Source organism: Mirounga angustirostris, unplaced genomic scaffold (assembly GCF_029215605.1).
Source record: "Mirounga angustirostris isolate CCGP_5_RB_7025 unplaced genomic scaffold, mMirAng1.0.hap1 SCAF_7, whole genome shotgun sequence".
Taxonomy (NCBI): Eukaryota; Metazoa; Chordata; class Mammalia; order Carnivora; family Phocidae; genus Mirounga; species Mirounga angustirostris.
This window is the reverse complement of record NW_026991715.1, coordinates 109,663,454-109,678,064: the sequence shown is the minus strand read 5'-3', so window position 1 is coordinate 109,678,064 and position 14,611 is coordinate 109,663,454. Positions and strand designations below refer to the sequence as shown.

The 14,611-nt window shown below is 43.2% G+C and overlaps 1 protein-coding gene across 4 annotated transcripts in view; it reads left to right on the top strand.

The window, feature by feature from the left end:
- Positions 1–14,611, top strand: part of GRIA1 (glutamate ionotropic receptor AMPA type subunit 1) — a 296,889-nt gene that overhangs the window by 165,863 nt on the left and 116,415 nt on the right. The gene's annotated exons all lie outside the window — the stretch shown is intronic.

Below are 14,611 nucleotides of genomic sequence, written 5' to 3'. Positions count from 1 at the left end.
GATGCTCAACCGACTGAGCCATCCAGGCGCCGCTATACCATTATTTTTTAAAGAAGCACCTAGGGCCTGGAACCCACCAGAGGACCAGGCTATCCAGTCTGGCTATCCATCCTCCTCCAAACCCCAGTACTGACTCTGTGTTCATTCCCTGCTCTGACGTTGTGGTCAAAGCAGACATCTACCAGTCAGGACAGCGTTATAGCTCTTATCTTTGTGACACATCAGCAGCAAATCTTAGACCAATCTAGTGTTAAAACAGAGGGCCTGTGGACACCCCTATAATGCACGTACCGAGTTAGTTTGGGAAACACTGAGCTAATAGTTAAATGCTTCAGTGTCACTGAAATTGTAAAAATGAGTACTCACATCATGGGACAAATGACCAGATTATTAATATTGATGATTAGAGTTTCATTGAAACAAAACACATTTTAAAATGCTTATAGAGAACTAGCAGACCTCTGAGAATTTACAAAGGGTCCAGCAGACCCCAGTTTGAGAAACACTCGAAGGTGTTGATTCTCTTTCAGTATGGACCATTTGATGCCTCCTCAGGGATTAGTAACAGTAAAATTAACAGCAATCCTTCCATTTTCACAACTGTTGTAGTTTATGTGACATTTTCTTATGAATCACACCACTGGCTTTTGAATGTCATAATACTCCAGTGAAGTAAGCAAGGTAGAATTCATCACCTCCATTTTACAGATGTGGGAACTGAGGCTCAAAGCCATTATCTGAGCTGCAGAGGAGGAAGGCAGGCACCTAGTCAATGTAGTTGGGCTCTAGGGAATCTGACAAAAACCTAGTAATGTGAGCGTAAGAGTAGGGCAACCAGCCTAACCTGATGTCAAGCCTCTTGGGAGCCACTGACCAAGAAATGAATAACATTTCTTAAACCCCTCATGAATAACAATGACAATAATTACACTGACAGTAACTACTACAATTCACTGAATCATTGCTATATTCTAGGCACTAGGGAAAATACTCAAATGCATATCTATTAAACCCTACCATAGCCCTTGATAATATTATCCCCACGTTTCAGATGAAGAAACAGGTTCAGAAGGATTAGTGAATTTTCCAATGTCGCCAAGTTTATAAAGTGATGGAGCTGGGCTTTCCCTCCAGGACCATAAAACTCCAAAGTGCACATGCCTAGGACTGTGCCTTGTGACTGCTAGAGTGTGGGGAAGTTGGAGGAAGGAACGAGGGTTTGGGGGGCCGGGGGGAGTGGTCCTTGGCACAAGGGCTTGAGTTTAAACATTGCCTACAGTAAGCCTGGAACTCAAACTTAGGCTCTCAAACTCCTATTGGATACCTTCTTAATTATGCACTGATGGCATTTCATTATAATTATAATTTCCAGTGTATAAGGAAGCTGAGGGAGAGGCAGTGAGGTCAGGTCACCCCAGGTCTCACTGGGATATTTGGAGATCCGAACAGTCAGCCAGTCCCACCATGTGGTTGCATATTAACTCCCATAGAGTTGGAAGGTTTGGTCCAGGGGGCAGTAAATCCAAGCCCCCAGCTCCGTGCTACTGCCCTCTGCTCTGTCAGTCCTGAGAAGAAACTTTTCTTTAGTCTCCTTCTCTCCACTGCTGAGAAATCTGTCTCCACCTTCTATACGGCCACCCTTACCCAATGCCTTCTGCTCCTCTCTTCCCACTGTCTCCATGCCACACCCGGTCATGCCTGGTTTCCATAGCCTCTGGTTAGGCAGGTGGTACAGTGCTTGGGAAGGGTGGTTTAAGGTCAAACAGACCTGAGTTTAAATTCTGGCTTTATGTCTATTAGCTTTGTGACATTAGTCAAGTTATCTACTTATTCTGAACTTTCATTGCCTCATCTATAAAAGAGGGAATAATGTGATATTATCTACCTCCTCGTTGGTATTATGCCAATTAAGCAAGTCAATATGTTATAAAGTGTGCATAGTAAATGTTTGGCCCAAATAGGCACTCAATAAGTGTTAGTAATTGCCACCATAATAATCATCGTACCATCATCATCATCATTATCATAAAGGACATTTACTATCTGGGGACATGATACTATCTTTGAGGCCCCTCAACCCTCTCCCAAACTAAATCTCATCCACAACTGACTCACAGTTATATAATGTCTTCTTCCCTGTTTGTCTTTAAGCTCCTAGAGAAAGAAACACGTCTGCCTTGTTCACTGATGAATTCCTAGGGCCTGGTAGAGGGAGCTGCATGTAACAGGTGTTCTTTAAAAAATCACCAAATGAATGAATGAGGGAAATAACTGCTCAGGAAATAAATAATGTGTGTACCCACACATCACATGCACTTACAGGCAAAATCCTTGACTGCAAAATGCTGAGAGCAGCAGATGTAGTGGGAATATGAACATAGTTATGAAAACGCACATGAGTAGAGAAAGATGGGCCTAAGAGGGCTTTCAATCCACTTGCCATAAAGGGCCAGAATCTCCTCTACACCATCCCCAACAGAAGCCCATCCATCTGGTTCCTGCTTGAATGATACCCAGTGATGGGAACTCACGCCCTGAGGCAGCCCCTTCTCTCCTCAAAGGGCTCTGAGGTTTCTAGTCTTGCTCAAATGGGGCCCAGTCTGCCCTGTGCTACCCTCTCCGCACTTGTGGCACCACCTGCTCTCTCAGAAGCCTTGCAGAACATGTCTGCTGCCTTTCCACCAAGCAACCTTCATGTGCTTGGAAACTCCTACTCTTGTTCTCCTCGGTGTTGGCTCCTCCAGCCTGGGCACCCCTCAGTTTCCTCAGTACCTTCTCACAGTACATACTTCTAACAGACAACCAGTCGATCATCAAGGGTGGACCAAGCATGTCCTCCAGCCTAGCACTGCCCTGGGCTTCTTTGAGAAGCTTCTCATACAAGGAGATTCATACAGCGTGACTTTTGTCCTGGAAGCAACAAGGCCTTGTCTTCTAGCTAGATTGGAAGATGTAACCAAAGTTCTAAAGAATGAGAGAGGGGGTGCCCGGGTGGCTCAGTCAGTTGAATGTCCAACTCTTGATCTCAGCTCAGGTCTTGATCTTGGGATTGTGAGTTCAAGCGCCATGTTGGGCTCCACACTGGGCTTGGAGCCTATTTTTTTAAAAATGCTAGAGAAAATCACCATGTGTGATAGTAATGCAAGCCCCCATAAATGGCACTTGAGCTGCCAGAGCATGGCACTTGGAGGCTAGAGAGGCCTCTGGAGGCTGTAGGTGTCTAGGAAGGATGACAGTGGATCCATGTGGCCAGTGGTCCTGTGAAGAGCATGCCTTTGCCCTGGTTTGAAGAGGCCAAGAGAGCTAGTGCTGAAGGGGCCCTAGGAGCTCATCTCACCCAGCCCCTCATTTTACAAATGGAAATATAGGCCCAGAGGGGAAGTGACCTGCTTGAGCTCACTGAGAAGTTAAACAGCAGAGCTGGGCCAGGGATTTGGAGCAATTGTTTGCTCTGTTCTTTATGCGTCATTCCCCTCACTGCTGCCTCTCAGTTTCCAGTGTGCCTGTGCACGTGCGGTGTGAGTGTGTGTGTGTGTGTGTGTGTGTGTAAGAGGAAGAAGCAGGCAGAAACATGGAGACCAAGAAAGAGGCTCAGAAGTGCTCCCTCCTGCCCCCCTCCAGCCCCTCTCAGAGTCTCTCTTCACGGATGGGGACCCCCTGCAGCTTCCCTTTGTCCCTTCCATTCACCCTTTCCTCCCTCCCACTGCTCTTCCTCCTCTCACTCTCTAGTAACACTGACAACACATGGGTTACTTTATGATCACCAGGGCTGACATTACAGACACCTCTGGAAGCAAAGAGGAAGTAGCTGGGTAGAAAGCCAAATCCCAGATCCCAAAGGATCCTCACTTGCTAGATGGTCTGAACATTCCATCGGGCAAGGCCTAGTCTGTTGCTCTTCACACTCATACCCCATGGTCTAGAATAATCCACTCTAGAGACCTCTGAGAGTTTCTGTGTCCCTCCAAGAAAGGTGAGATTATATTCCCATTTTATGAGTGAGAAAAAAAGAGGTTCAATTTGCTGAAGGAGCTTTTCCAAGGTCATGGAGCTAAAGCTAGAATTTGAACTCAGATCTCTCTAATTCTAAAGATTAGGTTTGTTCTCCACCGGGCCACACTGCCCAAATTGGGGAAACATTTGCAACTCCGAGGCCTGGCATCATGATTGAGCAAAACTGAGAAATAAACTCCTTTCCTCCTGAAACTGCCTGGGTTTGAATTTTGACTCACCCACTTACTAGCTATGACTTTGAGCAAGCCACTTCACCTCTCTGTACTTCAGTTTCCTTATCTGTAGGTGGGAATACGCATACACACTTCAAAAGGTAAAGATAAAATGAGCTATTTTATGTCAAGTTTTAGAACAATGAGTGCAGCAGAAGCCTAGGGTCTCATCTCAACTCTGCCACTGACTCATTATCATTTGCAGAAAAGATATATATATGTATATTTTTTGAGAGTCTCAATTTTTTGAAGATTTCGTACAATGTTTTTAAAAGGAATAAATTGTCAAGAGGACTTTTGCAGATCTGTAATTTATGGCTCTAGTTTCCTGCCTCTCTCTGCAGTCTGGGGATATCAAAACAAAATTCCCAAGCCACACTGGCTCCCTTCATCATAAGGGAGACACTGCTCCATTAATCTCAAGCACTCAGTGTTTGTAGCCTTTGTTCTTGCAAACCGTGCACACCTTGGCTGATTTGGACTAGTCCTTTCCATGCTCCAGATATGCAAGACAATATCTGCAATTGCTCTTTCAGAGTGTGCAACCTCTTGCTACCACCAGCTTAGAAGCAGAAGGGACAGATGCCTCAGCACCAACCGAGGCAGGAGGTTGGGGTAATGTGTAAATAGAAGGGTCCAGTCTTTACTTCTTACTGGTCCCTCTTTTTAAAACAGAAAAACAGATAATATAATGGAAGAAAGGAAAATGGAGCCCCATGAGCTGTGGGGCTCTAGGTGAGTACTTGCTATGTGCCAGGCATCATTCTAAGAACTTAACTATGTTATTATAGTTAATTCTCACCACAGTCATAGGATAAAGATAAAACAGAAATCCTTATTTTGCCGTGAAAGAGACTGAGGCCCAGAAAGTTTAAGTAGCTTACCTGTGGCCACACAGCTGGGAGGTAAAAGAGCTGAGATTTGAATCCAGGCTGATGTGTAATATGTGCTTCCTCTGGTTCACTGCCCTTTGTCCTCTGAATCTGAACCTCAGAGCATGTGTGTTTTCTGCTTAGAGGGTTATTTCCTGCACTTTTCACTCTGACCAAAAGTCCTCTTTCAGGCTTCACTGCTTCCACTGGGGAGCCTTCCCTGAGCTCCAAGGTCAGGTTTTTTTCATTAGCTGCTCTACAATTACTTGGGTAATATTGGCCTTTCTCACTAAACCTTAAGTAACTCGAAAGCAGGGATCACACCTGTGATTCTCTGTTTCATCCCTTTGTCTAGTATGTGCTTCACAATATTAAGTACTCACAGATGAATGAGAGCATGAATGAATAACTGAACTAGAATACTCCTTTCCCCATTCCCAGTAGATTTCAAATTTATCCGATGTTTGGACTTTCATTCGTTTTTCACCAAGCATTCGATAGATACTTACTGTATTGAGATCCTGTGAACACTTAAGCTGGCATTTCATCATAAAGTGGGCTTTCTGTAGTCTTCACTTGATCTTCCCTGGACAGGAAGGTTTGGATCAATGTAAAGGGAAGATGTGGTTGGTTTCAAGTCAGTCAAGAACTCCAGGCCCCACACTAGGCTGAATTTTGAATTGACCTTTGGCTCTTTGGCCCTGGCCAGGTGTCACCTCTGACTGCAGCCAGTTAGAACACAGTTAACATAAAGGCTCTGGGCGACTAACCAATACCAGGCCAAATAATGTATTCCTTTGCCCATGCATCAACAGCCCAGTCTGGAAACCTCCGATCTTCTGCCTCAAAGTGCCAGCATTTTATCCTAAACCCCTAGACTAAGAGAAGTTGCTCTCTGAGGCCCTGACTGGCTCTGACAATGCTTTGGCAACAAAGGACACCTGTGTGGGAAACAGGTACGCTTATGTGTTGGCAGATATTCAAGCGTACAGGTACCTGCCTCCCTGGTTTCAAATGCACTTGGGTAAGTTAACAGTACTGATTTTTTCCAACACGGATGGTGTTTTAGCTAATTTAAACACAGCTACAGCGTCTCACTGACTTTGCAGGAATCAGATAAGCCCACATGTTACCGGGGATTATGTAGGGTGAGGACACATTTAAGTTTTGGTTGGCTATAGTGACTAAAATAGGAAAATGTGAAGACCGTTATGCAGAGACATGTGATTTGAGGACAAAACTGAGTCCTCAGCTCAGGAATATTCCATGAATTCACATATATCCATATTCATATATACACACCTATGTGATCACAGAATTGCAGATAGAAGCTAGAAGAGCCCTTAAGAGAGAAATCACCTGGCTCAGAAGTTTCCAAACTTTTTAGTTAGAAGGCCTATTTTCAAATGGAATCTTGGGGAGAACCCCAGCATGTAAAACAGATAGGAAACAGAGCTGCTTTGGTAGAGGGAAGATAGGGGTCTAGGACCCATTCTTGTGCCTTCCCCCTTCCCCAACATGCTAACCTCTAAAATGCTCGCAACCTGGGAATAGTTTGAATGATCGTTGGTCTAGCCAATGCCCTTCTTTTGCAGATCAATAAACTAGTGCTGGGAGAGACAGAGACCACTGCCCAAGGGCAAACAGCTCCCATGGTTCAAAGATAGCACAGAACTTGTGTGGCTGTCCCTAAAACTGTTTTCTTGACAATTCTTATTTATGACCTCGTTCAGAATATACTACATGGAAAAAGTCAATGAAAAGCCCTCTTTAGTGCAGAGGACAAAAGCTAGGAGGTGACAGGATGCAAGCATGTACGAGAATCATGAAAAGGGTGAGCAAAGACGTTTACTATCTTTCTTTATTCTTCCGCGTGAATTGACCATCTGCGTGCTCCAGGTGCTGTGTTGCGGATATGCTGGGGACTGAGGCCCCGCCTCCTGGGAGCCCACAGTCTCTTAAGGCACGTGCAAAGGACAACCGCAGTCTCCGGGAGAGAGAGATAAGACGGGCCTCAGAGAGAGAGAAACAAAGAGCTGTGATTCGAATTCCAAGCAGCAGGTCGCGTTAAAGATGCTGAAGGCAAACATTGTGGTCGCCTGGAGACCTGCTAATTCCTTCCTACAGTAGAGATACAAGCCATTCCAGCCATTCATTGCAGGACAGGAGATGGAGGAGTCAGATTGACAGGACTAGTGGCGAGGAGGTGGGATGTACAGTGCTTGGATAACAGCCGAGAGTCTTGTTACTTGTTACAACTGTGGTCTCTCCCCATCATCAGCTGTGTGATACCGGGCAGAAGCTACTCCATTCAGTTAAGCCTCGGTTTTCTCATTTGCAGAATGAGAATGATAATAGTAAAATACCTGCTTCACAGGATTGTTACGAATATTAAATGAGATAATACAAATAAAGCCCTTAGCATTGTGCCTACTATGAAGTACAGGCTTTGATACATCTAGGCACTGTGGCAGTTGTCATATTTTAGCCAAAATCTGTCTTCCATGACTTCTGCTCATTCACGGATACTGGCTTGCCTTCTGGAGCCTCAGCGAATAAATAAATCTCGCACCTCTTCTCCATGACAGCCCTGCCGGGATCTGAATACATCCTCCGCTTACCCTCTCAGTTTCCAGTATTTTTCAGGTTGATTATCCCCACTTTTTCCAGCATTTCTAACGTAACAAGCCTTTTCAAACTGCACTTCCCTGTAACCATCCTCCCTCTGGAGCTGTCATCTAAGAATCTATCTGACAAGTGGGGGAAACTTGGCATGTTCAACTTGTGCCCTTCTGAGTATAAAGTACAGGTTCTTTGATTTATTCTAACATTACCTCTTCAGATCTCAAGGGGATGAGATGGAGGAAGTGTTCTTTCCAGTGGCCCAGGGCTTGTTTAATAAACCTTCTTCCTGGCCCCTTTCCTTTAACAATGCTGGATGCTCCCTCTTCCTTCTGACGGGTGTGGTGTCCACTCAAGCAGGATGATGAGGGCTGAACAGCTTGTACGTGACCCCCTTGAAAGAATCCCAGAGAAAAAGGAAATTTGGCTTTGAAGATAAAGCTTTTCATCCTCCAACAGCAGCGTTCCTGTACACCTGCCTCTTGCTCTCTCAGGTGTCTTGCCTGGCCCACGGCCTGGTTTTCAAGCAGTTCCAACAACACCTAACTTCTTTTGAGGCCATGATAACGATGATGGGGATAATAGCAAACGTGCACTAAACACTCACTATGTGCCAGACAGTTCAAGGTGCTTAAATGTATTCTTTTAAATCTTACACCACTTCTATGCTGTAGGTGCTATTATATCTGCATTTCGAAGACCAGAGAACTGTGCCTCAGAGAGGTTAAGTAACCAGGAAGTATGTATAATCAGTTTTTTTGTTTCCAGCCACACATGATAATTAATAGTCATGATAGCCCAGAGCCTCTTCATGATCCCGAAAGCATTTTCTAAATCTTCACAGCGACATGAAAGCATATCCAATGTAGTACAGTGTTAAACATCTCTCTAGGATATCATAATTATTTGAAATGGCTTTTCATTCTAATCCTTTGAAAATCATAATTGATGTTAGAAGGAATGCCTGTGTTAACTACTTGAGCACTTCTATTCCCATTCTATTCCAACAGCTGGTCAGCATTGCGCTGCTCCTACAATGACATATAATGGAGTCAGATCCTAACCCCAGCTAATCCCCTAACCAGCTATAGGGCCTTAGGCCTCTAGTGTCCTCTCTGGAGCTCACTTTCCCATCCGTACAATGAGGGGTTTGGTCTGATCTCCAACATCTTTGCATCAGGCATCAGTAAACTGTGGTCTATGGGTCAGTTCCAACCATCACCTCGTTTTGTTTGGCTCATGAGCTAAGAATGGTTATTACATTTTTAAATTATTGGAAAAGAATGATATTTCATGACTTGTGAAAATCATATGAAATTCAAATTTCAGTGTCCATAAATAAATTTTGCTGGGCCTCAGCCATGCTCATTCATTTACTATTGTCTATGGCTGCTTTCATGCTATAATGGCAGAGTTGAATAATTACAGCAGAAACCATATGGCCTACAAAGCCAAAAATACTCACAATCTGGCCCTTTACAGAAAATATTTGCCGACCCCCTGGTATGGATGTGGAGTAGGTGGGCACTAGTAGACTTTAGATAAATCAGAGGCTTGGGAAGCATCTAGCCAACCTCCAGAGATTGGTGTCAAGGAAAGAAACCTAGGGTGTTCAACCACAAATATTCCTTTAAGATAGAAAGCTGTACTGGAAGGCCCCTCTTCAGCGAGGTGAGTCATTTATTCAGGGCTATTAGCTATGTCATCCACACTGTCAGAGGTTCTTTGTCCCTCTCTGGGAAATCTGGCAACACCATCCTAAAGCTAAGCTCATGTGCTCTCCACCAGCAAGGCAATGGAACATGTTGACAAAGACGATAGATTTTATGGTTGGACCATGGTTTGAATTCTTGCTTGCTGTGTGATCTCGGGGGAGTTTCCAAAAGTCTCTGAACCACAGCTCTTCAACATAAAATTGGGATGGATACTCACTCAACTCATTTATGCAAATAAGCATCTGGTGCCTACTGTGCATGTTCACCTTTCAGGGCTGTTTGGGGGATAAAATAAGATGATCTATATAAAGCATTTAACAGAATGCCTGGCTCAGGATAAGAACTTGGGAAATGTTTAAAATAAATCTAGGGGTGACTGTTGACTAATTATTTCATTTTTCACTTTTAAATGACAGTAAACTCATTTTCAGAAGGCTGTTGAGATGAAGTTATGTAATGTATATGAAGTAGAACTTCGGCCATTATTGCTGTTTTTGTTATTCTTATGAGCAATGCTCCTGAAGCTCTGTTGCAGTGGAGCATTTAACAGTGCCAGTGTTCTTGATTTCCAGACCAGGAGATAACAAAGGAAGTGGGGCTCCCTTAACACGTCATAACAAAGTTTCAATACATGGGACAACTTATCTTCCCTGTTCTGCCACTGCCACTCCCTCCCCACCTTTCCAGGGACTGACAGGTGATTCCTAACCATCAAGGTACATCAGAATTGTCTGAGGAGCTATTTTTATTTTTTAATAGTATAAAAAGGAACTTTATTCACATAGTAAAAAAGAAAAAATATTACAGAAGGGTATAAAATAAAAAGCAAACTCCCGTCCCCTCCAATCTCATACTTCTTAAAAATAACTATCTTAACATGTATCATATGATCTCACTGATATGAGGAATTCTTAATCGCAGGAAACAAACTGAGTGTTGTTGGAGTGGGGGGTGGGGTGGGAGGGATGGGGTGACTGGGTGATAGACACTGGGGAGGGTATGTGCTGTGGTAAGCGCTGTGAATTGTGCAAGACTGTTGAATCTCAGATCTGTACCTCTGAAACAAATAATGCAGTCTATGTTAAGAAAAAAAGAAGAAGAAGAAGAAGGTAGCGGGAGGGGAAGAATGAAGCGGGGGAAATCGGAGGGGTAGACGAACCATGAGAGACGATGGACTCTGAAAAACAAACAGGGTTCTAGAGGGGAAGGGGGTGGGAGGATGGGTTAGCTTGGTGGTGGGTATTGAGGAGGGCACATTCTGCATGGAGCACTGGGTGTTATGCACAAACAATGAATCATGGAACACTTCATCTAAAACTAATGATGTAATGTATGGGGATTAACATAAGAATAAAAAAAAGAAAGAAAAAACTATCTTAAACCTTTTCTGTGTTTGGTGATTCTGGTGGTTTCCTCCACATTTCTACATAATATGCCTAAGTCTCTTTTTCTTGATCAGTTTGAATCCCAGCTGTGACTCTCCATTAGAAAGATGATCAATCATCTCATACTACTCTGCACATCCAGTTCTCAATGTTTGTTACTTGTGCCATCATTTGGAATTATTCTAATGAGTACCTTTATAATTTTAATACATTGAACCTTGATTTTTGATTCACCAGCATTAGAGCTTTATAAAAATACAGGTGTCCAGTTACCTCTCCAGGGCTACGGAATGACAGTCCTTAGGGGTGACTATTTTGCAAAAGCTCTCCAACGTATTCTGATGTGTCCCTCAGGTGAAGGACCTCTATCCTGAGAGCCTGCAGTACACCAGCCAGGTCATCAGTGCTTGAATGAGATAGTAGGCAGAGCATTCGTCTCATGTCACACATTCATCAGACACATGTGGGACAGTGTGAAGTGCCATGGAGGTGCCAAAACAGCACACAGGAGCATAGTGACACAACATCTCCAAGAGCTCACTTGTCACAAAGTGTATTTTTTTTAATTTTATTTATTTATTTATTTATTTATTTATTTATTTATTTATGAGAGAGAGCGCAAGGGGCAGAGGGAGAGGGACAAGCAGACTCCCTGCTGAGCAGGGAGCCCAACACGGGGCTCGATCCCAGGACCCTGAAATCATGACCTGAGCCAAAGGCAGATGCTTAACTGATTGAGCCACCCAGGTGCCCCAAAACCCTATTTTAGATGAGAAACAGAGTCACTCTATGAAGAGCAGCAGCTGGTACAGCTCTGCGGGGACAGTTGGAAGGAGCCTGGGTTTGGGAGACCTGGATTCTCATACTGAATAACTTGAACCATCTTGTGCATTGATTTTAGTTTTATTCAATAGTACAGTGTACAGAGCAATGGACTCAGTATTTTGGGGCATGTTATAAAATAGGCAAAATGGCTCAAATAGAGTGGTGATGATTAAACTTCATAGTTTAAATCCTTAATAAAATGTAATTAGCAGTGTGACATCCTTACACATATAATTAATATCACAGATAAAGCAGATAAAGAAAAATATTCTAAATGCCAAATGTTACCCAAGGTTGTTGGTTTTTTTTTTTAATAAAATGGCAAAGAAAATTAGAAAATGATTTAATTAAACCTTGTTTAATGAGCATGCTCCAGGGAATAGAATGAGTGAGTTGAACTTTGCAGTTAACTGGTGGGCAAATAGTTAACGCATTTATTTCCCTTTCTTAGTCAAGAGCACTTGTCTATACTGTCAGAGTCCACTTTCTTGCATTATGGAGAAATCAAGCCTAGTCACTATAAAAGACTCATTTCTTAGTGATTAGGGACATTGTAGAGATTGAAGATTACCATTCCAGCATGAGATCTTACATGGGAGGGAAAATGCCAGCTATTAGATGAATATGCATTGTCTACAAGTTATTCCCTAATGTTGTTTCTTTTACCTGACATCACAGGTAGGAGTTTATCGTCTTCTGTTCATTCTTTCCCAGGGGAGCACAAGGAGTTCCGTTAGAGGGTCCCGTCAGTTTGATTAAACATAACTGAAGTTTGGCTCCATTAACCTTGTAGTCAGACATTCTGTGATGGAAGTGAGTGACATCTATGTTCAAATAAACTCTGCCATCCATTTACTGTGGCCCCCATCATGTTCAAGAGGGGGGCAGTTAGTACAAAATGCTCAGGAGCTGGTTATAGATTTTCAAGTGGTAGAAGATGACTCCAGGAGAGAATTTCCATTTGATTCTCTCAATAGTTAGTTTATGAACAAGATGTTCTTTTTAAAGATCTCTAAAAATGATGAGAAATTTCTCAACGGTGCTTTAGCTTTTAACCAGTGGTGGGATTTCTCTTAGATGGTATAGTGTCTTCTAGCATATATTCTGATTCCATCTGTACCAACAACTTGCTAGACCACTGTGCAAATCAGTAGACCTCTGCAAAAGTCTATAAACTGTGGCTATGGGAAAAGTTAACCTGAGCTTCTCTTTCCAACCAATTAAAACTGTCCACTGGCATTTGCTGCCTGCTTATCATATTTCCCCTGCCTAATTAGCATTCTTGCTTGAGAAAGTCTCTGGTTTTTATTCTTTCATGCAGCAAATATGTATTGAGAATCTGATCTGTACCAGGCATTGCTCTAGATGCCAGGCTCCAGGACACATCAATGAACAAAATAGAAAAGGTCTGGAGAAACTTAAACAGGGCACTGAGAAGGAACTGGCTGGACTGGGTGGTGGGGTGACATTGGTTTCTTCTAGAAGCAGGACTTAAGACAAGGATTCAAGTACAGGTGGTTTCTTTGGATGCCAGTGAGGAATCTGGAAAGTTAGAAAGGGACAGGATGGCATCCAGTAAAGGTGCACAATCAAGACACGTACCCCTGTGGGAGCCTGATCCCTTAAGGGACCTCTAGACATTGATGTAGAACAGGTCTCAGAGTTGTTTCCACCTCCCCCCGCCGCAACTCTCTCACCTCCAGCCACTGGGGAAAGGAATCTGGAGTATTTTCCTACTAGCTTTCCATCTGTCATTGGTTGACTGCTTCTCTTGAGTGTATTAATTCCCATAGGGTTGAAGTAATAGGTATTTGTGATTAGTATAGAAACTGAAATATCAGAGGCGCCTGGGTGGCTCAGTCGGTTGTTAAGTGTCTGCCTTCCACTCGGGTCATGATCTCAGGGTCCTGGAATGGAGCCCCACGTCAGGCTCCCTGCTTAGTGGGGAGTCTGCTTCTTCCTCTCCCTCTGCCCCTCCCCCCATGCTCTCTCTCTCTCAAATAAACAAATGTATTTTTTTTAAAGTGAAATATCAGTGTATAAAGGGGAGTGGAAATGAGCAGGGTACTTACTGGCAGCATCTACCACAGGGTGGAAATTGGATCTTTAGGTAAGGGGGCCAGGAAAGACCTCTCTGAAGAGACTGCATGTTGGCTGAGATCCTAAAGACAGAAAGGAACCAGCCAGGGAAAGCACACTTCGAGGCAGAGAGAATAGCTAGGACAAAGGCTCTGAGGAGAACTGAGCTTGGGTGATTTATAAAATACAAATAATAAACAATCAGAACTTTGGAGGCACTTGGTGGGGGGTTGGGGGAGTATCTTTGAGTCATGAAGTTGTTCATGACTAGATCTTTTAAACAAGGAACTAGATAAGTCAATGAGAAATTAAGAGACTTGGACAATGTCATAGGACTTCATTGTATATACTATGCTACATATTTACTTATTATCTAGAATGTAAGCTTCATAAGAGAAGGAACTTGTTTTATTCACTATTAGAATATGCACTAGAGGTTCTCAAAAATTTTTGTTGAATGATGAGTAAAGATTTTCAGAAGACCTTAGTTCTAGTCCATGTTCTGCCACTGACTCACTGGATGACTTGGTGATCAATTCTCCCACTTTATCTCAGTTCCTTTATATGGAAAATAGACATAGAATTTCTACCTTATAAAGTCATAAAGTGAAACAAGGCCATAGATACGAAAGTACGTGCACTATGGAATATATTATACAAATACCAGGTTTCCTTTTTAAGTCAAAGACCTACTGAATTTGAATGAATTTTACCAAATGGGGAGGAAAGATTTATTCCTGGTAAAGGATCCTTTGTGGATGTTAGAACTGATCGGGCCTCACCGGGTAAAGAAAAGCTAGTCTGTGGTACAGGAAAGAGCACGGAGAGAGGAATGGTCAGAATCCAGACCAGAATCCTACCTCTTCCACAGACTTGCTGGTGACCTT